The sequence below is a fragment of the Triturus cristatus genome, chromosome 4_2 (genome assembly GCF_964204655.1).
Source record: "Triturus cristatus chromosome 4_2, aTriCri1.1, whole genome shotgun sequence".
Taxonomy (NCBI): domain Eukaryota; kingdom Metazoa; phylum Chordata; class Amphibia; order Caudata; family Salamandridae; genus Triturus; species Triturus cristatus.
In genome coordinates this window covers 634,097,920-634,121,009 of record NC_140586.1, presented here as the reverse complement: position 1 = coordinate 634,121,009, position 23,090 = coordinate 634,097,920, and positions in this window count along the sequence as shown.

The window sequence follows — 23,090 nt, the reverse complement described above, 5'->3', positions numbered from 1 at the left end:
GGAGTGTGGTAGATTGTAATGGGGTAGACTGCGGTAGATTGGAGTGTGGTTGATTGGGGTACATTGTAATGAGTGGGAACACCCTCTTCCTGCACCACAGAGTGTCAACATTACTCCCAACAGTTCAGGAAGGACCTCAAGACCTGGATGTTCAACCAACAGGAACAGGCAGCGTGATCCTGCAGCATGACCCCCACAGCGCCGCAAAACCCTCAAGGGTGAAGCAGTTACACTATACAAATCCTGATTGATTGGGGTAGATTGGTGTTGGGTACACTGGGGTAGAGAGGGGTAGATTGGGGAACGGTGTAGTGAGATACAGTGGAGCTGACTGGGGTGGAGTAGATGGAGGTACAGTAGGGTAGATTGGAGTGGGGTCGGTTGTAGTGTAGTTGAACAGATAGGAGTGGGATATACTGTGGTAGAGTGGAGTGGGGCACACTGGGGTAGAGTGGGGTAAAGTGGATTGGGGTAAAGTGGAGTAGAGTGGGGTAGATTGGAGTGGATTAGATTGGGGTAGGTAAAGTGGGGCAGATTGGGGTGGAGTGTAGATCTGTAAATGCGCCCCCTCGCTGATATCATAGAGTGCTACAGCTTTAACATTGTGTTGCAAGCTGATGATACGCAGATGATAATCACTTTCTCTCAGGAGGTGGCCAATACTGCGGTTCTGCTTCGATCTTGCCTGAGGTGGCTGAGTGGATGGGCGTCAGCTGTCAAGCTAAAGGCTAGGAAGACTGAAGTACTCATCATTGGCAAGCAGACTTCAATTTTGCCATCGGCCTGATTGTCTTACCCTCTACCTGTGCCCAAATCTAAAGTTCTATATCTGAGGGTCTCTCAGTCAAGACTCATGAGACTTCAGTGTGTGCAGAATGCGGCAGTGCGGTTGCTGCTAAACCTGCTCAGACGCTCCCCTACAGCCACCGCTTTTGCAAAGTTGTACTTGCTTCCCTTGCTAGAAAGGGTGTCCTTCAAAGCCATGTGCTACTGTCATAGAATCCTCAACAGTAAAGGCCCAAGGTATCTGCAGCCTTTAGTTACATCCTGTACCCAAAGAAGACAATTGAGATTTGCCCGTGCCTCATTGACTTGTATTCCTAGCATTAAAAGATCTTGCGTTGGAGGATGTGGCTTTGGCTTCCTTGCCACCAAGATGTGGAACTCTCTTTCTCTTTCGCAGAAAAAAGAGCCAGCTTTTCAAACGAAGCTAAAAACCTGGCTTTTTAGATTGACAGAATACCTTAGGGCTCACCTGATCTGGACTTTGGGAGTGAAACCGTAGCGCTGGGACACTTCAGTCGAAGTAACCATGCGCTTTATAAATCACTTCATTATTATTATTATAGAGTGTGAGATAGAGGGGTGGAGTGGGTTGAGTCGAGTAGATTGGAGTGGGGTATATTGGGGTAGATTGTAGCAGAGTAGAGTAGATTGGAGAGGGCTAGATTGGATTTGGGTACATAAGGGTAGTATCAAGTGGTTTAGATTTGAGGGTATCTCAAATTGGTCACAGCTTGATTATTCATGATTTAACATAAAGTAATATGGAGGGAGCAGCTGGCAGGGCGAGGGTTGTAGAAATAGTAACGTTACATAGGAAGCATCGGACGGGCACTGATTAAGTTTGATTAATATGTGCTTGTTCCCAGCTCCACAGAAAGGACTGTAATTGACATTCGCAGCCACCTTAATTGGCCAGTACAGGCCAAAAAAAAAGGTACGATGCATATGTATATTGATGTATATTGGAAGGGAATATAAGTAGGCTGCTAGATCAAGACAGGGGACAGTTACCTGGGAATACCCAACAAGGGAGGGAGGAGGGGACAGTAGGTGCTAACAGTGGGTTAGAGGTTGAATCTACCAAAGACCCTAGGCCTATGGATCGGAGAGGAATAGCCTTGGAGGTATCAAGGAGTAGTAATAGGAGTTTGGGTTGTAAGGGACCGGGTTCAACGCTGGCCCCTCCTAATCCTACGGATCATTGTGTAGGAAGTAAGGAGTCTGAGAAGGCCTTTAATAGTAACAGCATTGATTGTGTTCAGTGCACACCGGGCCTCCAGACACTGGATTTACCGCCTGCATCTTGCCCGTACACGGTAGTGTTAGCAGGTGTTCCTGGACTTAGTCATGACAGGGAAGAATCAACTAGAACCCTGATAAATAAGGCCTCTCATTGGATATACAACAACACAGAAGTAAGGAGCTTTCAGCATAGGCATATCCTCATGGCCAGGAGAGTGGCTTGGATTGGTGATAGTAAGAGAAAGTTCGCAGGTGATTGTGTTATTATACATTTTAGGCATCCTGAGCTGGTAAGAGACTTGCTTGACACCCGTTATGAGGATAGGGCAAGCGGGTCTTGCATAAGAATTCTGCCCCTGTACTTTTTTTATTGGGGCAATGTTAATGAGTCAGGTCAGGTTACTCAGCGGTACCGGGCTAATGAGAAAGGTGGGGAGGATAGGCCTGGCTTTGTAACAAATAGATTTGCCCCACTCTCCAGCACATCCGCTCTGGACGAATTCGACTGACTGGATAGGGCAGGGAGTGGGGAGACCGAGAGAGAACAGGAGAGTCAACCTAAATCTGATGATATAAGTCCGCCAGGGGAAAGCGATCTTGGAATTGTATCCCGCACTTTAGCGCGGTATGAGAGGGGTGGGGAAGGCATGATTATAGAAGCTAGTAGACCAGAAATATGCTCCCCCCCCCCGAGGGAAGATGAGTGGAGGAAAAAGTGGGTCTGAATTAACTTCCAAGGAGTTTAGGGTGGTCTCCTGGAATACTGCAGGAATTGCATCCAAAATTCAAAACAAGGAATGGTTAGACGACATTAGACAATACCACATCATTTGTCTCCTGGAAACCTGGGAAATTAACAGTAGTGCCCCACTCTTGGAGGGCTATAAAGTAATTTTTGTCCCGGCCTGCAAAACAAATATGGGCCGTGCCAAGGGAGGTCTAATAATCTATGTGGCCCTGACGATTCAAGGGACTTGGCAGGATCTGGGGTGGGGCTCGGATTGTCTACAGGGTATTAGATACTGCAAGAAGGGTTCAAAACTCATCTTTATAAATTTTTATAATGCGGGACAATCTATGTTGAGACTAGCCGAGCTTGAGGAGAGACTGGCCCGACTACATGATATAGGGGATACAAGTACCCAGTTGGTTTTAATGGGGGATTTCAATTGTCATCAGTGCCCTTATCTGAAATGGGAAAGAGGAAATTGGGATTCATGCCCTTCTACCAAGGATTGGCATTTAGAGCACTCCAGAGAGGGCATGGAATTAAGTAAGATCCTGGGTATGCATGACTTAACCCATACGATGGATCGGATTGATAGTGGGTCGTCTAATACAATAAACCCCTCCTTTAAGGGTAGGGGAAGAGACTCGATTATCGATTACATCTTCGTATCAAATTCGCTAAAATGTAGGGTTAGAAATTTTAATGTAATGGTTAGTGCCTTCAGTGATCATAACCCCTTGGTATTGTCTCTGAGGGATGACAACTTAACTGCTAAGTTGGACAAAGGGACCACCGTGGGCCTTTTTAAAGCAACGGATCAGGGCAGGAGAATCAGATGGAGTAACAGTGATGGGGAAACATTCCACAGAGCGCTTCTCATCAAAACTGATAGCCAGACATGGAGGCGCCTAGATCCAACAGTGGCGGAGAGAGATCTGATCAGAGCTTTTGAGGGCACTGCTCAGCACATAGACAGTCTCTTGAGGGGCAAAAGGAAGACGCAGGTTGACATTTGCCCCAGATGGTTTGATCGTGATTGCTCAAGGGCTCATAGGGACCTGAAATTGGCACTTAAATCAGTCCCAAAGGATAGGGGCACGGTTGTTGCCTGTAGGATTCATTATAAAAGGGCCATTAAACAGCGAAAAATTTCCCTACAAATCCAGGCATGAGAGTCACTGAGAGAGGCTGCCGAGCGCAGGGACATGAATAGTTTTTGGAGGGTAATTAATGATCCTTGCTTTCAGACATCAAACAAACCGAAAGGGACGTGTCATATCTTGCCAGAAGCTTGGGTGTCCCACTTTACTAGCTTATATAACCATGGAGGCTCAGAGGATCAATTAACTCCAGTTACAGGATTCCCAGTGTGCTCATGGATGAGTTTTACGGTAGCCGAGATCAAAGTAGGAATAGATGGCCTGGCAGTAAGAAAGGCTCCAGGACCGGACGGGATTCCACCAGACTTCTGGGCTCCCATACTTACTAGGGTATTCAATACAGTTACAGAAGTAGGTATGCCCAGTTCATGGTCCTCGTGTTTAAAAAGGGAAATCGGAATGACCCACAGTGTTATCGCCCGATATCCCTTATTGATGTCACGGCGAAAGTTTTGGGTAGGGTCATCCTAAATCGTTTAATGGTCTGGGCAGACGAAAATAACATTATTACAGACATTCAGTATGGGTTTCGCAATGGTCGTTCAACGACAGATCAGTGCCTTAATCTTTATCATCTGGTGGCTAAGTATACCCAGGCTAGGGAGAGCACAGTGTACCTGGCTTTTATGGACCTCTCAGCAGCATTTGACTGTGTAAATAGAAGTAAGTTGTGGGAAATTTTAGGGCTTATGGGCGTGGACCCAGGGCTGATTTATGTTTTACTGATGCTTCACCAGAACACAACGGCACAGGTCAGGTTTAGCGATGAGGGGGACCTATCGGAAGACTTCCCGTGCGTGTGGGGGGGTGAGGCAAGGTTGTATCCTGGCGCCTTTTCTATTCACGCTTTATATAAACGGTTTAGATAAGGCGCTCGGAGCCTTGGGGGCAGACTGCCCTTGCATTGGGAGGAGAAGTATACCTGTCCTCCGATATGCTGACGACGCGGTCCTCCTGGCGCGTACGGGAAGGGGTCTACAGTCTCTTATTAACGGATTTGTCAGCTTCATGGCGGACCTAGATTTAGTTCCTAACCTCTCCAAGTCATATGTCATGGAAGCAGGTAAAACCCCTTCTAAAAAAATTATTTTTACAATTGGGGCACATAAATTAGAAAAAGTTAAAGTTTTTAACTACCTGGGGATTTTATTTGATAAGTATCTTAACTTTAAACCACTGGTCATGGATAAATGTAGTCAACAAACCAGTTTGGTGGGCTCACTTATAAACTATGCCACTAGACTTGGTTGTTGGTCACCTAATGAAATAGTGCAATTATATAGTTCGGTATGTTGTGCCAAGACCTTGTATGGGAGCGAGGTATGGGGTTTTTCAGACACATCAAAAATTCAAACGGAGGAAAATAAGTTCCTAAGAAGGCTTTTGCATGCGCCCCAAAGTACGCCTTCCTTTATAGCTCATGAGGAGCTTGGTATTACTTATATTAGTGAGAGGGCAAGTCTCAAACCCATCATTTGCTGGATAAAAATCTGCACGAACCCAGAGGCAAGTTTAAGTAGACATATTCTTGAGGACTGCATTGTGGGGGACAAAGGTCACCGGATACCCTGGCTTAAATATGTAAGGGACACCTTGAGCCTGTTGGGTTATGCTTGACGAACCACTCACATTATCCCCCAGAGACAAGGGTGTCATAAAGGCAGAATTCTCGCGGAGCATAGCCAGGGAAAGAGAGGACAGAGAAGGGCGGAAAGTCACAGTAAGAGCCTACCTGTTAACAAAATAACGACCAGGTATGGAATTTTATCTCTCTAACATATATAATAGACAGGATAGATTTTTAATGACTAGATTCAGGTTAAATCATCTGCACCACATTTTATCGGTCCCGGCTGGGTTTGTAACCGACTTAAACATAAAAGGGCGTTGCGGCTGCGATCTGAGATCTCTGCAAGATACTCTTCATTTTGTTCTAATTTGTCCTTTTTATGCACGTCCCAGGTCTTTGTTTTTAAAAACTATTTTAAGACGCTCCAATATTAGGCAGGCTAATGTGGCTCTCCTATTTTTAAAACTCTCCTCCGACCCTTTAACTTTGTTTAGTACGGTACATTTTTTAAGACTGGCGGTAAAAATAAGGAATACCAGAGGAGAGGATTAGCCTTTTGGGTCTATCGAGGCATGGAAGGTTATTAGTACATCATAAAGGCTAGACCCGCAGTTTCTCTTTTGAGTTACGCGTATGATGAAGGGCTTTGTCCTCTTATTTAATGGTGAAACTGTATGCTGCTGGATTAGCTCGGGTTAGCACATAGAGTCTCGTTCTTAAACTGTTAATACTTTGTATTTTTTATTACTTTTTGTAGCAACTGGGTATATTTTAATGTTTGTATCTATGTGTATATTAGTTTAATTTATCATGGAATTCTGACTGTTTATGTCATGCTCTTTTATGGATATTTTTATACCCGAATAAAGATCATTGATTGATTGGTACGATGCAGCCAATTAATGGTAAGCAGTGGGAGGGAGGGCTCCAAGTCCTCTTCGTAAACCAGTGTCTCACAAGCAAGAGACACATGCGCTAGCGCATGTTCTCCCAGGCTAGATCCTAAAAAAACAGATAATGGATTGGGAAAGTCGCATATGACAGAGTTTCATTAAGGGTGAAAAAAGCAGACAGCTTGCAAGCTAGAGGTAGTGTTGAGTGCTGTGCAAGATGGCTAACAATTGTAGGAGGGGTGCAGGGCCATGCCCTCTGTCTGACCCAAGGTCCATACAGTCTTTTGCCAAGAATGGGGGTTGATCACATGCGGCAGGTTCAAAGCAAGACCCGACCACAGGCCAGGTCATTAGCCCAACATAGGGGCTGGGAGCAGGTCCTACGCTGAACCCTCATGGCACATTTCTGAAGGCTGCGTGCAGCAAGGGTTGGAAAGTAAGTAAAAAAAAATGTAATTTACTGGAAAAAACACACAGTTAAAATTGAGTGATGGTTCAGACCAAACACTAAAACTACTTAAATTAGCTAGTTATGGTCACCAATGAACACGACACAAGCCATAGAAGGCAGAGAAGCCAAAACACATTGGCCATATCACCATTTTTTCACTACCAAGATATTAATTAATTGTAAAAATAAAAATAATCTATTCTTACCACAGCTGTGAGGTGCCGGCTATCGTCTAGTAGCGATAGTGGTAAGTGAAGTTGAAGGAAATGTATATTACTCAGTGGCGTTCACCACTGGTAGTTATGTCAGCATCTCTATAGGAAATGCCTTTTTTGATTTTCTGACTTTGACGCAGTTAGACAAATCTTCACAAAACTTTCCAAAAAAGTGTGCTTTTTTTGCCTAGTTTATGCATGGAAAGTATTGTTGGGGTGATTCGTCAAGTAAGGGCCAAAAACAATAGGAGGGTTCCAAAAAACAAAATCCCCATGAATTTTCTATAGACATTTTTAGCCAGCACTACAGCAAAAACTGCTGAACAGAATTACACCATATTTGCAAGGAAGCTAGATCTTGGTCGTGAAAGTGTGGTTTTTGTGATTTGGTGTAAATCTTTTCAGTAGTTTTTTGAGACATTAAGGTTTCAAAATATTTGTATATCCGGACGGTTGGGTTTGAGGGCTTCTAACGAGAGTCCTTGAACCCAATTTAAAAAAAATGGGAGCGTTCTGATTGGCAGAGGGAGCCAATTAGTTCCTTCAGAAGTAGTCAGACTCTCACGGGAGCAAGCGCTCAGATTGGCTGGCAGCAACATGAGAAAAAAAGATGATGGCAACCATTACAGGACTCAGGAAATTAGCCCCCTGTTGTGTTGACAGACCTAATGCGTTTCAGGCTTCCCAGCCTTTGGTCAAGGCCATGCATCATAAACTGGCAAATAGTCTCACAGCTGATTACCCTCAATGAATAAATATTTCGCCCTGAGTGGGCCTCAGGTGAGTTAGACAAAGTGCATTCTGGTAATCATAGTTCTGTAAAAAGTAAATTATCCCAGTGAGTTTGCTGAATGCTCTGCACATAATCGAATATAATTCTTCACCCCTCAGAGTAACCTATCGCCAAACTCGTAATTGGGCGCTTAGTCTGCTCCCAGCCGGCATGAGCTTTTTAAATGCTCCTGCTGGCTGGGAACATACTTGTATTTTGTTTGATTGCTGTACTGATGCGGGCAGGGAAACAGAAAGCATACTGTTCCAGCCGGTAGGGAGCAAGCATAATCAGCTGCTCCCTCTGTACCCTGGGGCCTGAGAAGACTCGGGAGGGGGCCGACATATACCCCGCCCCTTTTCAACAAAAAACAGCCACAGGGATGGGGTCCCCGGGCCCTATAAAGGCTCAGGGAAACAGCAGCTTAGCCTACTTCCCCATTTGTGTTAAATTCTGTGCCAGGGGATGGTGTCTCCTGGGCCATAATAGGTTTGGGGAGGGGCCACTCTCTCCTTTTTTTTATTGGTTTGGCCCCAGGGAGGAAAATTAAAAAACTGCCCCGGGGATGGGGTGCCTGGGGACTAAGAAGGCTTGGGAAAAGGGGACACATGGCTCACTCCACTTTTTTATTTTATTTGGCTTCGGGGGATGTGGTCCCCAGGGCATGTTAAGGCTTGGGAGGGGGGCTGAATGCTCTTTTCCCATTTTAATTGCATTTGACCATGGGAATGGGGTTTCCGGGTTCTTTTAAAGCCTGTGGAGGAGGCCACACAACCTCTCCCCTTTTTATTGGAACCTCACCTGGGGGGATGACGCCCCCAAAGCCAATTAAGGGTAGAAGAGTTGGTTTACACCCCCCTTAATGTTTTCGTCCAAGGGGATGGGGTCACCAGGGCCCGACATACCCTCTGTTGTGCACGGCCAAAGGCTGTGTGCAGCGAGGAGTTGGTTGCTGGTGGAATCATCAGTGAGGTCATCAATTATATTACTGTTGAGCTCTCAAATGACGTCAAAGAACTCCATGAGTGATGTAATATGTGGGGTCATAAGCAGTGCATGGCGGGGGCGCAATTTATAGCCAGCACTGCTAATTATAACTGGACAATTTGTCATTTTCGTTGTTAAAAACGTGAACGTTGTCACTGATATTCACCTAACCATAAAGTTAATTTAACCTTTGTTTTTTTTACAGTGAATATATACACACACACACACACACACACACACACACACACACACACGTATATGTACATACACACAAATACACATACGTACATACACACTCTCAGAGAAACCACAGGCTACAAAACAAAGCGTAAAAACCACTGACATGCACCAGTTATGGTTCAATAAGCTAAGCATAACTTGGCACTCCCACCATGCACTACTTCTGACCTCACACCCTACCCCACAGTGGAAAAATGTTTGCTGGTGCCATTATTGGGTGGAGGCCTGGCCCGATGCCTAAGCGGGCTGCCCCACTCCTTCTTTTCTTAGGGATAACAAAATTGCTAGTGACTAGTGGGCTTTCATAATGAGAGTAAACCTCAGTTTTGCCCCCTAAGGGTGCAGAAAGAGTACTGGGATCGTTATTAGAAGAGGGCACAGCCCGAAGCCAGGGGAGGAAAATCGTCTTTTTTTAAATGAATTTCAAATCATCCCGGTCACTTGTGAGCATTCTGCCCCTTCAAGATTCTAAGACACCTCATGTGAAATCTGGAAGGAGTGGGAGAGGCAGCCCTGATGCTGGGCCCACTGAAACCACAGGCTCCCCTGTAGGGCCCATATATGCCATCTAGTGTTCGGGAGAGGAGGATGCACGAGGCGAGTAATCCAAGAGGCCTTTGAGTCGCCCTCACAGAGACCCAGGATTGTGTTTGAGACATCTGAATCATACCCTGAATGTCCTGAATAGTCTGCGGGGGTGAAATAGGCTTGAAAGCCACTGTGTCCAGGACAGCTCTAATGAAGAAAATCCTTTACATGGGGCACAGGTGTGACTGCAGGTCATTGACGAAAAACTTAAGTACGTCAGGACTTAAGCTCTCATCTCGAAGTGGTCTATGACTGACTGCAGCAAACCTGCCTGTAGCAGCCAGTCATCGAGTTATAGAAATTTATGTATCCTCAGAAAATGGGTATCGAACACCACCATCAAGTTCGGGACCACCTAAGGTGGCTGAGGTAAGGCCAGATAGGAATGTGGTTAATTATAAAAAAAAGTATTTATGGCCCACGTGGAATTTCAGCTAACATTGGTGGGACTGGGTGAAGGGTATTTGGAAATATGTGCCCTGCAAGCCTAGGGATAACAACAAGTCTTCGGGGTCCAGAGTTGAAAGGACATGAGCCAAATGAGCATTCTGAACTTGTCCTTCCACGAAAAAAAGTTTAACAGGTGGCAATCCACGATTAGTCTGTCTATCCTTCTTCGGAACAAGGAATTCAAGTGAATATCACCCTTCCCCGCTAGTGTGAATTGCACCCTTCTCTGCTCTCCACTCGATGGCACCATGGACAACAGAAGAATGACTTCCTGCATCAGGATTGTGGAGTGCTCATCACAAAGGTGCTCTGGCATAGGAGGAAAACTGGGTGGAAAAGAAATGAAAGGCAGGGCAAAGCCCATTTGAACAATTTGCAAGACCCACCTGCCTAAGGTAATGGATCACCAGCCATGAAGGACATTCTGTATTCTACCTCCTCCTGGCCAGGCATGGGCCTGTGAGGTTAAACTAAAGTAACTTGCCATTCATTACAGCAGAGGCGGAGGACTTGGAGTTGCTGCCCCGCTAGTGTGAATGGTTTGGCTATTGCCATTCACTCTGCCTTGAAAAGGCTGGGTCAGTTGCCGTAGTACAAGTTGCATAGGCTGACATTGTCCGTAAGCTAGCCCATGTCGTAGCCCCTAAACTGCCTGACGCAAGGCTCTGTCTGTAGCACAGCAGACTTTAAATACTTTTAGCAGAAGATCAGTCTTTTACCATTAGTAAAATGAAGGGGAAGTAAGCCGTCCCCCTCCTCATCATCAGAGTCCTAGGGACATTAGGCACGTGCTTGATCAGAATCCGACCAGAAGAGAGCCCCAATCCTCTCAGAGTACTGGCATCACATCAGAGGCATTAAATTAGAGTTTGGTTTCAAAACAACCATTTGTGCCCTCATAGCACTACATTGGCATGGGGAATGGTAGACATTGGTTCGTGGTCAGAGACTGGCATCTGGAACGGAGTTTGGGAAAGGGGTGACTGGTGTGGACCCTAGCACCATTGAAAAAGTCCAGGCCAGGATCTGTGCAGGCCTGGTAGTGGGTCCTGAAGGGGCAGACAGCATCTGGGGTGAATCCACTGATGGAATTCTGACCGGAAACCCTTGCACCGCTGTGGGGGTACCACAGGGAGTTAGAATAATACATAAGATCTGTAACCTGCCCTCTTTGAATGCTGGTATCTGCTGCAGGGTCGAAGATGTGCGGTAAATTCAGGGAATGGTAGAACCAATTTAGGGACTGGGTTGGATCTAAGGAGTGAGAACTCCATCTTGGTGCCCTCGCTATAATTTAGAGTAGGGGAAAAGGGTCCAGTCCTGCTTGGCCCTTTATACTTCAAATTACTGGAATTCTGGGAAATGCACTTTTCAGGGGCTGACTTTGGAACGAATGAGACTGGACTTGAAGCAGGACCTGTGCTTGTATCACAGGCTCTTCTTATGCGCAGTGACTCTCAATCACCTTGGATAACACTTGTCGCACAACTTAATAGTCATGGCTCCAGCCCACGCACAACAAACGCACCTCATGCAGATCTGTGGCTATCTCGCAGTCTTAGCTTGAATTTCCTTTTTTTTCCAGTGGGGACATTGTCTCCCGTCGTAAAAATAGAGACCTCAAAAACAAAGTTGGGAGTTGAGCTCCGTATCAGCGTCAAAGGGTATTGAAAGAAAGGACATGATGCCAGCATGCAGGAATAGTGCTTACATGCAGCTTCACTTTGTTACTTCTGGGGCACTGCAAACCCATACAATGACATCTATTGGTGCACAGGAGCACTGCTAAAAATATCTATGAATCCATCCTGGCACCCGAGGATATTCTAAAGGATAGGAATCTACAGTTAGAAGTATCCATGATAATAGTACATCAAAGTAATGCCCTTCAGGCTTAGAGGGGTTCATACATTATGCAAAAAAGGAACTAGAGATCACTGGGTAGTTCCCAAGTTTTAGATGGAGATCAGCACCTTCTCATGGAACACTAACACCACCAACACTCTGAAAATGCTCACCTCAAATGTCTGTTAATCTAGTAGAGTTTTTAAGCATAGGATAAGTATGGTGCCATCCACACTAAGCTAAAAAAAAAAGCGACAACGTCCTTTGCTATTTTTGCCCCCTCAGCCCCCAACCGGAGGCCCCAGAGGCAAGGGGGCACTGCTAGGGGCCCCCATACTCACTCTCCGACAGGCTTTCCATGTCAGAAAGCCCGACATGGAAAGCCTGCTGGAGACCGAGTATCGTAATCCCAAGGGCCGAAAGGCAGCCCTTTGGGATTACCGGCCGGCCTCCAACTGGCCAACAGGCTCAGCACTCAGCCTCCTGCCGCCAGCCACACCCCACTGCACAAGGTATTTTGCCATGTGCAGGCCTGTGCCCAACCCACTGCTGGCAGCCTTGTGTCTTCCACATCTGTACCACCTGTGCCCTGGATTAAGACACTCACTATAGTGTTTTTGCCATTGCCTGTGGTTTTGTTTTCCCACTGCGCAAATCATAACCAATTCACAAATATTTCACAAAATAGCAGTTGAATCCAACATCTAAACTGGCTGAATGCATGGTTGTAATTGCTTTTAGATTTGCAAACAGTGCGCCGGCTTCTACATTTTTTATCCTGGTGCGAGACAGGACTTTTCCACACCTCAGGATACCCAGATAAAGTTGTCACTCATGATAGGTTATATGGTATCATTGATAACATCAAAGTCATATACAGTTTTGGGTTACTATGTATACACGTGTGGGTGCATACAATGGAAATAGCAAAAGCACAGAGGCAAGTGTTGTTGGGTATGTTTAAAGTTATGAGATACACTGTTTGCAAATCATTACAGTTTGGGGTGCAAGAAGTACTCTATGTCAAACAAGGTAAAGTCTGAGCGCACCCGATGTGGGTTGCCGAGGTATGTTTCAAAGTAGGTTGTGGCTTAAAGCCAAAGTCCATTGCAAAAACTCTGGGCAAAGCCAACGCTTTTGTATTAATAGTTATAAGCCAGTGGATGACTGGCCATGCGCCCATGTTGAATAGCAATACAGTGCTATAGACAAATTCTGTGTAACAAGGACCTTTTTAAGTGTGGATGTTCATTTCAGGAACTTTGCTGAAGATTTTGATGCATTGCAGATTGTTGAGAAATGTAAAATGTAGGGGTAAGCCACTTACAAGTGGTTTAACTCATACTGAAGTAGTAAACATGGTTGTATGCCATTGTGCACATCACAGGAAAGCGTGTAGTGTATTTTAGAAAACTACAGAGGGCTGTCCATAGTGCCTGGCAGAAGATATTTGATCACTGGTAGAAGCATATCCGTTGCCCTTTGACCAAAAAGTCTGGGTAATATGAGGTCTTTAAGAGGGCAATCACTTTAAAGTAAATAGAGTACAATCTCTTTTTTTGATGAGGTTTTAAAAACGAGCATTTGCAATGCAATAGGTCTCACATTTGCAAGAGTTTGAGCCACTGGCATTGCAAATGACAATGCCTTTGATTTATGTGTTGGTTTTTAAAGCATAAATAAAAGGCATTGCAATTTACAATGCCAATAGCTTAAACTCTTGCAAATATGAGACCTATTGCATTTCAAATAGTTGTTTCTAAAAGCGCCCCATGCGGCGCTTTCATTTTATTGTCGGCCACACCATTTTCTTTAGACTACCCGCGTCAAGTTGACAAATGTTTTTTTGTGGTATAAGTGCCCCATACTGCGCTCTCACTTTAATGTCGACCACACCCCTTTCTTTAGATTCGGCTCGTGTGAAGAAAGGTGTGTGGTAGATATTAAAGTGAAAGTGCAGTATGGAGCGCTTTTAAAAACAAAAAAGCATTTGTTAAGCAGCATAATGCGTGCAGAACTGTGCAGGTAGCATTTTTCAAGTAAAGCGCAGCATCCATGATCGGGCCCCGCACTATCATGAAACAGGGTGGGTTACGGAGAGCCTGTTGTGCTGCAACAGCAGCTAGAATAGACATTACAGAAAATAGTGCTCACAGACTATAGATAAAACAGACGGTGTAACATAAGTAAAAAGTCCAGAACTTATGGGAGGTTACAAATGCAGACAAGGCGGGTCTACTAAGCCTATTCATGAATCAAAAGAAGCCATTTAGAAAGGGCTGTAACAGGAGCCAATTTAAAAGATGGGAGGAAAATGGGAGGAGCTGGAAATCCATACCTGAATACAGCATGCCTCGCAGAGCAGCGCTTGCGCTGCCCAGGCTCGAACGAAAATGGGCAGTTTCTGTAATAGATTTCATTTGATTTAAATTTGCAAAAATTAAACTGAAATAAACGAATATGAAATATAATGTGTGAACGATACGAGCCATGTGTGATCTGTGCCCTCCGTATAGGACCATTCTGCACCCAAAGAAATGGGCCATAGATAGTTTCCTGGGAATAGAAATCAATAAATACAGTTTATATAACTAGAGTTAGGAAGTGAATGGAGAAGGAGATTTCCTGATAGTTTAAATGCAGGAAAGTGTAAATCATTAAGGCTTTCTCTGCTCCAAAGAAGAATCATTGTGAAGGGTAGGCCAGTGTTGTCAAAATTAAGAAGAAGTTTAAAGTGATAAAAAACAGTTTAAGGAGCACAAAGTGCTTTTGCCCTTTTTAAAACCTACACCTCCCTTCTGCATCTCAAACAGATCACTCCCATTCCCAAAAGGAAACAAAAGGACACTGCTGAGTGTTTGGTTTTTGAAAGGAAAACAATAAAATACCCAACAAAACAAAGAAAAGAATGCAGCGTGCAAGTGATTTGCAACCCAGACATTTTTTCAAGCATATTCATGTTGAACATAAATGTTCATTCCGAAAATAAACATGCCAGCTCTAGCAGAATTTACATCACACACGTTTGCCCTCCCTATAAGCGTTGCTGAGTTGCCCCCTTCTGTCTCAAAGTGTGTGTGGGTGGGGGTGTTGCAAACGGAAGGTAGAAGGAACACAGACGGGGAGGGTGTGGGGAAGCAAAACTGAGGGTGCGGGTGTGGGGAGGCAAAAATGATGGCGCGGTGGGGAAGGTGCAGGGAGGGCACAGGGAAGCAAATGATAGAGCAATGTGGCGGACAGAGGGAGAAAAGCAAACGAGCGGGAGCAACGCTGAGCGGGGGCGGAGGGAGCGGGGGGGGGGGTGAAAGCACACCCTTTACAGCAGAGGTCTTCAAACTTTTGTAGGTTGAGCCCCCCCAACTGAATTTTTTGAAATGTCGGGCCCCCCCACCACCTGACAGAAATTTCTGGAATCTTGTACACTACATAATTGACTGCCACCCGCATATCCCGGGCCATATCCGGCAAATAATGTTCAACGCAATGGGAGTTTAGTGAACTGTAGGTTTGTGAGTGGGTGTGGGACAGGCTTATTACACAGCTCAAAACAAACAAAATGTTCCAAGATAAAATGTGTGCAAATTGTTTTTACTAGGATGCTTTGTTTTACACATGACAGATTGATAATATCACCACCAACATTAATGTGACGGGTGTGCCTGTTTTTCACCGCAGAGACGGTCAATCTGTGGATGGATTTTTTGCTACTGCCGACGGTGAGTGTAAAAATTCAGGACAAAGGGTCAAAATTCAGGACACAAATTCAGGACAGGAGGTCAAAATTCAGGACAAAACTTCAGGACAATAGGTACGTTTTACAGACACATCAGAGGAGGTCACGCCATAGTATATAAGTAAACCCAGCCAAATCCAAACATATTCAACCGTTTGCAAACCTATCCATCACGTATCCTTCCATCTATCATTTCACTCAACCATTCCTTCATCCATCCTTTCACTCATCCATCCATTATCCATCCATCCACCCTTTCACCCTATCCATCTGTACACTGATCCATTCACTCTTCTACCCATCCATTCACTCATCCATCCAGCCATTTACCCTTTCACCCATCCAGCCATCCTTTCACTTACTCATCCATCCACCCAGTCACTCATCCTTCCACCCATCCACCCTTTCAGTCATCCATCCATCCTCCCTTCCTCTCTCCATCGACCCTTTCACTTAGCCATCCTTCCTTCCATCCATCCACCCACCCATCCATCTACTCATCCACTCATTAATCCATCCATTGACCCCATCACTCATCCATTCTTTCTCTCATCCATCTATCCTTTCACTCCTTCACTCATCTATTCATCCTTTTGTCCATCTACTCTCCCTTTCACTTACTCATCCATCCTTACATCCACCCTTTCACTCATCCTTCCATCCATTCACCCTTGCACTTATCAATTCATCAATCCATCCAACATTTCACTCATCCATCCACCCACTCACTCATCATCCATCCTTTCACTCATCCATCCTTTCACTCATCCATCCACTCTTTTACCCATCCAGCTACCCTTCCACCCATACATTCAGCTATTTACCTTTTCTCTCATCCATCCTTCCACTCACTCATCAATCCATCCATCCTCTCTCATTCTCCATCTATTCAATCTTTCATTCATCCATTCACCCTTTCACTAATTCATCCAGCCATCCACCCATCCCTTCATTTACTCACTCTCCCACCTTTTCATATTAATTTTGAGCTGAGCCTTTTTGAGAAGAGGCCCATCAAGAACTTCACCCTCGCTGCAGGAGCCATTCCAGGACTGGGACGGGATCCACCAGGGTGGGCACAGGGGTGGGCATGCAGTTTTCAAGTATTCCAGGGAGGGGTAGGGCTCCTCACCCCCTCCTGGAAAAGACAAGGAGAAGACAGGCTCTCTTTCCAAAATGTTAGTTTTGCCATCCCCCACTGTGCTGTACAGTACTTAAAGGAGATACTCCAAGAGAACTGATTTAACTGATTGTCCTCCATACTTTGTTTAATCAGTGTGGGTGCGATTGTGCCATTTCTTTATTTTATTCCAATTATAGACTGCATGTTTGCAGAACCGAGGTTTGCTTACAATTTAGTGACAGTAATTAAGCTCTGTAAAGAGAACCACGTGCTGCCTCGGGGTAATCAGGGCCGGTTCTAGGATGTTTGGGGCCCTGGGCAGAAAGGGAATGTGTGAGGCCCCTCTAAATTGCAGAGACGCATTCAGGGCTGTTTGCATCTGAATAGATGCCCCTGCGACTGAAGCTGCAGCCCCTCCCTCTCAGTCACCTTCAAGCACCTCTTAACAGCTCATCAAGGGCTGAAGGTGTGAGGGTTGCCATCCCGCTGTGTTCAAAACCTCCGTTACGCCGGCCGAATATCAGCCATCAGATTTTCGTGTGGAGTGCGCGCCCCCCCTGGGATGGTGGCGCGCCTCCCCTGGGGGGCGCGCCCCACAGATTGAAGAACACTGCTTTACAGGTAATCTGAGCCAAGGAGCAAAGCGCAGCGAACTGCCACTTTGGAACTGGAGAACTGCTCAGTAAAGCACTCCAATACCTTTGGGTCGGGTTTGCGGGAGAGTGTCCAAAGAGACAGTTGCAGCCAAACAGTTTCTTTGTTTTTTGGATCCATTTCACAGAGGAACAAATCGGGAAGAGAGGGTAAGAGCCCTTTGTTGAAGTTATGGTCTTTAGCAAGTGAGCGGAGGAGCAAAGCTAAAGCATATTCATGTTTAACATAGATGTTCCTTCAGAAAATAAACACGCCAGATCGAGCTCAATTTACATCACGCACCTTTGACCTCCCTAGAGGCATCGCCGAGTTTACCCCCTTCTGTCTCCCATGGCCCCGTAAGAGCTCTCCGTTTGCTATGAGTTAAACAAGCCAGTGGTCACAACTACACGAGAGACCCTCCTGCCCTCCCGCAGTAAGAGACACTCATTAAAGAAAATAGTGCTCACAGACTAAATAAGACGTACCGTGTAACAACCGAAGTTAAGGGGCCAGAACTCATGGGAGGGTAGAAATTAACTTCCACAAAAGGAGCTACAGATGATATAGCGCAGGTCGCCCTCCACTCAAACTCTATAATCAAAAACGAAAACCTGCTCCAAACCGGGATAAACATCATGAGCATACCCAAAACCACATCTTGGTTCAACTGCTTCGGTACCAGCTAATAGATGCTGTACGCACTGGGTGCTCCTGCCTGCCCACTGTACATAGATACGTTTTGTACGTTTCTCACACTCAGATTTTTTGCACATCATGTCCAACAAAAAATGTGTGAAGGAAGTGGAGGCACCTCACGGAAACACCACCATAGGAGCTACTGATTGGTACTCATCAGTGTGCTAAGATTATCATCATTGGCAGACTCCACAACCAAAATGAAATTTGAAAAAATGTGCTCAAGAACTGAAAGTGTGAAAAAGGTAAAACACGCACCCTGAAAGATATTCGTGTGCCTACCAACCCTGACCTCTAGTGTCAAAGCAAAATAGATTTATTCTTGCTTTCACAAAACTAAAAAAAAAACAAGCTAAACAATCACTGGCCCAACCGTCAATTTTAATCACTGCCGCGTGTTTGCTCAATTTAAAAACAAGACCTACTGTCGCACTCCAGCAGTTCTTTATGGAAAGCCAACATGTTTAATTGCCTTTTAACATATTTCCGGCAATTTCGTCAGGGCTAGGGGTCAGTCCTCGATACACTGTAAGTTCAATAATGTACCTGGGGACGATAGACACAACTCACGATAAAAATGACTCCACGCAACGCGTGTGCTTGTTTGACTCATTGCTCACATACACATAATATTTACCTGGTGGTTGCCCACACCTTGCATACCAGCAGCCACCTTTCCTGGGTATGTGTACGCGTCCACACTACCCAAACGTACTTATAAAGGTTGCTCTCTGTTAACCTGAAGATAAAATACATAAACCTTAATCACTGGTGAAAAAATTAAGGATATTTCAGGTGCAGTGAAATCCCAGATTAACTCCACTCACACGCGAAACCCAGTCAGGGAAAGTATCCACCTCGATATGCCAACTTGGAAGCGGACCACATAAACCACAACCTCTTGCCCGAGACAACTTCTAGCATTAGCGTACCAGCCCCCTTTATCCCACCTAGCTTGTACTTCAACTGCAAGGCTGCTCCTCACCGCTTACTGGTTAGTGTCTGGCTTCTACACTCTGCACTCGCTACTTCTGTGCACCCGGGGTCTGTATAAACGCCACGAAACGGACGCACGTCAGCGCCCTCCCTCTTCCAGTTTGAAGCAAACACATGACCACTTCTATGGGCGCCATCTTCAAATGGTGCAAGCATACTTGAATCTGATTGGAAAAATAGTGATTTCTTAAAACAAAACGTGATTTCTAAAGAAAAAAACATTCCAACATGCAGGTGAATGCAGGGAAACAATAAAAAAAGACCTACATTTGTATATATACACAATTGTGGAGAGGATCACCCTTATTCTCCTGGCACCGCCGACTCTTGTCATTCATTGGCGGTCTATTGGGCCAACTGATGTGCCAATACTCCTTGCATGTTACAATGGCATTCCAAGGTTGTCTCTACCATTGTACCCCCACGGGTATAAAGCCCCTGTGTGCATCAGAACTATTGACAGCAACTGACTTAATTCTCCTGCGTGTGACTCCCCACCTTGTTCCATTTAATGACATTGTTCAGGCCCTGTTGGTCCACCCGCTCCTGGTAGATCCATCGGGCTTCTTTAGTGGCTAGTCTGTTTTCGATGTTATATGGGTCTCCCAACAATTTTCTCTAGTACAACCCACTTAATATGTTAGTAGTGGTGTTTCAGTTCTCGTAAGTGGCCCACCAGGAGTGTTGGCAATTTGCCCGCCTTAAGGGTACTTAGATGTTCTTGGATTCTGATCTTAATCTTCCATGATGTTAATCCGATATAGTGCAACCCACAAGGGCATGTCAGTCTGTAAATAACATTTACCAATTGAACACTTTTAATCGCCCCTGTGAGTTCACATACAGAACACCCACCACATGGGTGATGTCCGGATGGGAGCCCCGATGTTTTCGGCTCTAGAATTGGGCAGGCATGCACCAACTGGTCACGCAGGTTTCTAGATCTTTTAAAGGCAAACCTCGGAGGTGGCATTGCAAAACCATTTGTGCTCAACAAAGGCCAATGCTTCCTGATGACCTGCCGTATTCTCGTAGATAGGGGATCAAACGTAGTAACCACCGGTAGGCAGTCCCCTTTCTCCTTAACATTTCTCTCCAATAGGGCTGCTCTGGGTGTGTTACGCGCCCTCTTCCTAGCTCTGTTGACTACTTTCTTTGGGTATGCCCGGTTCTCAAGTTTACCTGCCAGTTCAGTTGCCTGTTCAACGAATTGCAATTTTCAAAGAGTCATTAAAGGTGAATTAAATTAACAGATCTAACTTTTTTAAAATACTCTGACAATATTTCAGAAAGTTTAAAACCCCCAAACTGTTGATTTTCTTAAATTGTTATATAAAGGGTGAAAAATGCAGTAATATTTTAACTCTAGATTCAGGCAATAACTAGATCTTCTGTTGAAACCTGGTCTGGGTTATTGAAGGACAACTTGTTAGGTTCCCTAAATGTAGTATGCTCAGCATAGACCCTGACAACATACAATCTGGAAAAATACAGGCATAAGTAACCAGAGCAAATAGTTTCAAGACAAGACAGATCTGCTACGTGGCACTAGCCACACTGGAAAGCAAACTCAATTGTCTGTCAGTCTAAGGGTTACTTGGTGCTCAACGGCATCCTACACCAATCAAACGTATCTAATCACGCCTAAGTGAAGCCCTGATGAGGGAAACCCTAATAAGGGGACGGAGTCCCATCACTCACCGAGGTGACATGCTTCATCATCTGGGATGTCCTCCCGGCTGTAACTCCTAGTACAGCCGAGGGCTCAACCCCCTCACTATGAGGGAGGAGTTCAGGGATGTTTTAAGGATCTCCTAGGATATACTAAAATCCAACAGGTGATGAGCTAAGGTGTATTACTAGGTGATGGGCGCAGTGCTAAGAAAAGAGTGAAAGAAGTGTATTAAAACTGACTAATAACACATATCAATGTGGGGGGAGGTCTAAGGGAAAATTTTAACAAAACAATAGACCGGCAGGTTGTGTTTCCCCTAAAGAACATTAATCACAACACTGAGACAACCTGGGTCTAGGGCTGAGCAAAGATAGTACACAAAATGGCCAAGGTAAACCCCATTCTCAATGTGACGACTCTATAAGAGAGCAGCTCCTTAAACAGGACCCATCAATCACTTAAGGTGGTTAGTTGTTATTATCATCTGGGTCTGTGTACTCCAACCTGCTGGACCAGTTCATGAAGCAGCGATCTGGTCACTAGCATAGAAGAAGCAACAAAGGAGGATTGTCACCTGATCTCTCACGGGTATTGTCTGGGATGAAATCCTACCCATAGATCAAAGCGGGAGATCCTAAAGTCATCAGTAAAATTATAATGGTGTGAATTAAAAATGGCTAAGGGTGCTCAAAGGTTCTTTATTGGTAGAGGACCCCTGTCAAGATTAAAAAGCAAAATGGCAATATGGCATAAATAAATTTGACATTATGCTATTGTCCATAGCAAGATCGGTTAACATGTTTCTGCCCGTAATAGATCAAAAGTATCAGGGCTTTCGTCAGGACCTATAATACTGCTGTGGTTCAATGTGAAAACGTGTAAACAAAGAATTCAAAAAAAGGGGTGTGTGAATGAACTATTCCTACCGCACCGGTCAGGTCAGAAGCAATCAAAACCGGATACCTGTGGAAGAAATGAGAAAGAAACAATAGCCCAGTGTGTACAAACATACTCAACCAAAGGTCATTAATCCTAAATGACCAAAAAACACGCATATACTAATGCTGTATGGCATTCAGTGTTGTAAATTGAATTGCACTTACCCATATCAAGTGGGTACTGCCCTCACCTCAACCTGGTCTCAACTCAGGGAAAGGGGCCCCGCTCTAAACAAAAAGAACAGTAGGAGAAAGAGAAAACAGGTTGCAACTGGTTATACCTGAAAAAACTCTCCTCTTAAAAGCATGGCTTAAAACATGAGAAATGCACCCATGTATTCCAGTGAATGGCAAATATGGTCAATAAAAACGTCATAAATCTAATGGTAGTCAAGAAAGTAGAAAGTTTATAAAGGACCTGGACAGAAGTACCATATATACAAAGACGGTTAGGTATTCGCTACCGTACTGGCTCTATGGTAAATCTAGACCAATAGAAGGGCAACATAGAGGCGTAGACTTCAAAGACAAGCTTCCAAAACAGGTCCCCAGATCTCTAAAGGTGTTTAAGTCAAGCCAAATGGACCAAAACAACAGGTAAATAACGGAGGAAGTGACCAAAGATAATCTCTCTACCCTCCCATCGATAACGTATGTGCAAGAAAAAAGTAAATCACAGATCGCAATCAAAATGCCTGGCACGTTCGAAATTAAAAGTCGAAGAGCTGAGAGGAAAACTCACCTGTCCGTCGGTACCCCGGGGCGGTCTTTGAATCAAGACCGGAGGTATCGGCGGACGGGTCGACAAAGCCTATTTATCCTTGCTGAGACCAAAGTCGATGCAGGTGAGACGGGCCGGACTAGGTGTCCAAAGAGATGCCGGTCATCAAAAAACGCGCATGTGCAGAGGAGGGAACGCTAGCTCACAAACCCTTGCCCGCACTGCGCGTGTGCAGCATCTAGCCGCCGCTCAGCACAGTGCTTTTATCACTCGCACTCATAATAGGTACAGAACAACTACCATACGGTAGAATCAGTGCGAATAGCTGACAACACAGTCTGTGGATCACTCGAAAGTGTGTAAAAGGTGCTTTAAAACACCATATCGTTCTGTAGGTGTCTACACAGAAACATTCAATTAGGGGCAGTATCTTTTATACTAAGGGCCCAAGGCAAATATAAATGGGGGCTACAACCAGTCTCCAAAATAGCGTATCACCAGGTGTGACAGAATTCCACTTATAGTGCCCATCTCTCGGTATGTTATCACCTGTCTAGCATACAAGCCGGTCCATATCATTAATGTCAGTAATATGAGATGGAATGTGTGGTTGTTCTAGAATCACCCACTGCAGCTCATTACA